The sequence below is a fragment of the Coturnix japonica genome, chromosome 10, assembly GCF_054131305.1.
Source record: "Coturnix japonica strain WE chromosome 10, WE-NBRP24, whole genome shotgun sequence".
In the NCBI taxonomy this organism is placed as follows: Eukaryota; Metazoa; Chordata; class Aves; order Galliformes; family Phasianidae; genus Coturnix; species Coturnix japonica.
The window spans coordinates 6,205,929-6,210,546 of NC_140672.1; the positions used below are offsets into that span (position 1 = coordinate 6,205,929).

Consider the following 4,618-nt stretch of genomic DNA (forward strand, 5'->3'; position numbering starts at 1 on the left):
CAACATGGCAGGAGGACAGAGGTGTTAGGGAGCAGCCAAGGCATCAAAGAGTATCAAAAGGCTTTGAAAAGTATCACAAAGTGACAGCCAAGAAGACTGGGATATATCATGAGCAGCAACCTGGATGCTAGAGATTATTTGCTCCCATACAAAATGGTAGAGATCTTGCTGCAGACATCCCAAAGCCAGGCAAAATGGGAACCCAGAGCTCTGCCTGCACGAACCCCACAGCCATAGCATTGCAAGCTGAGCTGCCTTGCTGTTTGTTGCATTCATCCCAATCCCTGTGAATGAAGACTCGGAATGCAGCCAAGGCGATGATTGAGCATGAGAGTGACTTTATTCAATAAAAGACAGGAGGGCTTGAGAGGTCAAGGGTGAAGATGGGACTCCTCTTGTCAAGATGAGAGTGGCTCAGAGCTGGTGCTGCTGCCTGGTGCCTGGGACTGGCAGCCTGACTCTAAGTCCCCATCTAAGATGCTCAGCTTCACCTCACTGATGCTGCCCTGCTCCTGCATGGTGGTGCTGCTGCTGGGACACTCGGGCTGTGCTTGGGATGGGCAGCACTGCAAAGGCGCTGGGTCACAATCCAGGCAGGTGACTGCTGTGTCTGGCAGGCTCAGGTCAGGAGCTTCAGCAGAGCCAGGAGATATGAGAGCATGAACGTGGATGAGCCCCTTGTGTCCATCACTGTTACCATGTGGAAGGCTGTCATCCGAATTGCAGCGATTCATGCTTAATAAGAACTCTCCATTGATGGAAAGACACTGCTTGGTTTGGATCTTTGGGGTTGACAAGGGCTCGAATCACCTAGGAAGGCATAGAAACAAGGGTTAGTTTCAAACATTTGCAAGTTGAATCATGAAAGGTTGTTGATACTTGGTAATAGAGTGGCGGCAGGAAGAAGCAAGTAGGCTTGAAGCAGCATAGCCACTGTCTTGAAAGTGATCCTCATTCAGGTCCAGCTTGTGTGTTGTTTCACTGTAATCTGCTTCTTTGGGTCTACCTAGTGGGCAGCAACACTCGAGCTGTTACTGATATCATTGAAAAGAACTGGAGACAATTGTTCTATTCCTAAGAGCTTCAAGGTGCCTAGAAGCACAAATAGAAACCAGCAGTATTTCATCACTTCACCAAAAGGAAGGTCAAACACCTGAGCTGTGAAGAGCAGTTACAGAACCTATGCATAAGATCACACCAGACGTACTTTGTTCTAACAACAGTTATGGCACATAGTCCATTTCCTTCAATATTCCCAAAATGAAATGATGTGGAGCATTACAGGGAAAGAAACACTGCACACAGACACTATGACCCTGATTAGACTCAAGCAGCAGACTTAAAACAAGTCAGAGTTTTTGATTCCAGGATATTTCAGGACCTATCGTGTGAAATTCAGTTACACAACAGTGCCTAGGTGCCTGCGTTTCAAGCAACTTTCAGATCACAGCCATGTAAAATAAAAACAAATTCAGTGCAGAAATAGCAAGCCTGTACCTTAATACTCATGAGATTATCCATTTTTTACTGCATTCTGACTAAGTTCTAAAACTTGCTCATCCCAGTTCACTTCAACAAGTTCCACCAGTTCAAGCAATGCAGTTCTGAGATCCGGTGTATGTTAGGCAGATAGAATTGAACAGTGCAGAAATAATCTCTGACAGCTTTAAGAGCTCTGTTCTGCTTACAAACTCTCAGTCCAAAACTATTCACAGTTTTAAGGAAATGAACACCTGAAGCAGTTGGATCATCTGCCATTTGCCGCATTCTGCTTCTTGGCATCATGATTAGCACAAAGGGTTTTCTGCTGTCCTGCAGAGATGGACAAAGTCCTGCTTACAAATGGACCAGGTTTCAGTGTACAGCAGAGTTTGTACCAGACTAACAAGCCACGTCATTCAATTCATGTGCTCAGGTTGTTATGCACTCCGAAAGGAAACAGAACTAACTGTTGGATTCTGAAGGCAATCTGTGGGGTCCTACATTACCTCCTGATTCTGGAAGAGGAAATTCTAATAGCAAATGCAGAACTTTGATCTTTGTAGACATGAGAAGAGCTGGCATTTAGGAACATTCATTTCAGGGAAATTAAATGATGTGTCTATATTTTTACTACAGATAGTATAGGGAGCAGCCAGTTGAAGAACCAGATACAAAAAAATCCAGCCCATTGGCAGGAAAATACTTCTCCTTAAATTCTGTATGCTATCATGGTACAGAATTAGGCTACAGTGCCACATAGGCCAACCAAGCGTAGAACCAAATCCACAAAATACTGGTAGACAAAGCAGCAAAAACAGGGACAATATTCAGCAGACTGTGCTGTGGCCTTTCTACCCACAGCTCAGCATGTTCTGCCATCCGAAAAGCAAGGCCTCTTGTCAAGCTCAGCTATTTCCCTTCTCAGTGTATTCTAGCACCACTGATACCCACTGGTATCCTCCTGTAGAGTGCCATCATATTGTCATCATCCAAAGGAAAAACCCACACAGCAGAGCATACAGCACTACACCCATGCTCCAAATATCCGCCTGAAAAACAAAAAGACAAGCTTACAAACCTGAAGCACCTCAAATGGCTTCCTGACAGACTGGATTGTCTGCCCTTGCCAAAGCCCACATATAGCCCATGAAAAGCTGGCTCTTTCCCTCAGGAAATAAAACCTTATCGTCCCAGAGAAAGCATATAACCCTCATTCAATTGCCCTTTCACTCAGCTTAGAGCACTACTAAAACCAGCATCTTCACCTTAGCTCATCACACTGCTGCACTTCCTTTTACAAGGATTTCACTGGCAAAAATGAAATCAAAGCCGTCACAAGGGATTTAGCACAGTTACGTGTTACTGGCTACGAGAGCTGTCAGCACAGTCACCTGTCTGGCTTTGCTGCTGTTCGGTTCTCTTTATGTAGAGGCACAACAAGGTTCAGACACAGTGCAGTTCTCACTTTGACTGTAAAGAAAAAGGAGGCTTGAAAAGCAGCGTGTGGAAAACAAAGAAACAAGAATTAGAACAACAGTGGGGCCATGGCACTTGTAGGAATTGCTCCGCCTTTAACAGCGATTCAAGAAGTACGAGGGCATCCCAAACCAGACCAGTTTGGACAGATTAACAACTGCAAGTAGTGGGTTCCAAAATTCCAGACATGAAATCAAAGCTGGAAAAACTCTTCACATTTTCATCTCTCAATTTTTAGTTCATTGTGCATTACAACGGAAACAATTCTTCACATACAACTTGGAAGCTAAAGACAAGTCTGACAAAACAGACTGCACAGAAATGATGGATAATTAACAGAGCAAATTGCTCTTTCAAACACTTAGTAATAGAAAGAGATCTCTGAAGTTGCTGTTCTGTAGAGCCCCAAAGCAGTCGCTTGAGGCAGTTCAGGATTAGCCTGAGACAAACCAGCCAGCTGTGTGAACTGAGACCAATTGCACTTTTCTAGTCTGTGGCCACTGACAGCTTCTGAGAGCTACCAAGCGATGCAACCTAGCAGAATTCAGAAGGGAAACCAAGAGAGCCTACCTGAGCTCCACTGCCTTTAAATGCTCTGTGGAGAGGGAAGGGAAAGAGGGGAAAACAAACACTGCTCTACATCCCTCTGAGCCAATAGACACTTTGCCCTGGATTAGCTCTGGTGCTGCATAAGCTGGGCTTCCACAGCATGTGTTCAGGCGGTAATCAAGGCCTGCCTGGAATAACACAAAAAATAGAGAGAAACGTTTGCTTTAACAGAGTTTATGTCTTCTGGTCATAACACTTGAGAAGCCTCAGAGGCTTCTTCTCCTGTGCATATTTTCATTCATCTTAGAGTTTGCTTTCATTCAATGTGACCTCTCTAGGCAAATATTGTCTAAGACCATGAGCATCACATAAATGTGCAGATCTCAAGCTGCTCACTTATCTAGTACCCTTCGCATGATGCTTTATTTTCCTCAGCTGATCATCTAGATTGTGTCTGTTGATTGTGCAACAACAGCCTGTTGATCTCGATTACCTGTGAGAGGCTCTAACTTTGGCCAGGAAAAATCATTTGAGGATAAGTAATTATCTGGGACTCAGTAAGGCAGTCTTCCCATGCTTTCATAACAGCAGAGATACACACACACACAGACTCGTGGAACCCCACTGCTTTGCACAATCCTGTGCACACTCACGTGTGTCATGCACTGATTTCCCAGCCAGTCCTCATAGGGTCTCTTACTTAGGACGGGAGTGTAGGGGAGCAGCCAGAAGCTGTTTGCATTCCCTGCTGTCTGCTGGGCAGCTTTGCTGGAGATGCTTGGGTTGCTTTGTTTTTCCTTGGGAGGTGGGAAGGAGCTTTGGGTTGGAGGCACATCCCGTGCCAGAGCATCCCAATGGCACGTGTGGGGCACTGATCTGCAGCAGATGAAGGGGAGGAGGTCCCAGCACAGCTCTGCACCATGCTCTGCCACACTGGGCAGCTTGTTCCTGGCTCAGCAGCGTCATCAGACAAGAAGCAGGGAAGGAAATCAAGGATGGGGGGTACCATCAAACGCAGTTAGTGCATGCCTGTGCAAGACAAACAGACCCAGAGCTTGCAGGTTGTTCCTGCTTTTGTAGCATTTGTGTGCTGTAGCTGAGCAAAAGGTTC

General features: G+C 45.5%; 1 long non-coding RNA gene across 1 annotated transcript; it reads right to left on the minus strand.

The window, feature by feature from the left end:
- Nucleotides 1-321: 321 nt before the first annotated feature.
- On the minus strand, nt 322-4,344 carry LOC146759180 (uncharacterized). The gene is made up of 2 exons (XR_014932405.1): nt 4,161-4,344; nt 322-810 (listed from the first exon to the last, which is right to left on the minus strand). It is a non-coding gene; the product is annotated as an uncharacterized LOC146759180 (long non-coding RNA).
- Between the last annotated feature and the right edge of the window lie 274 nt (nt 4,345-4,618).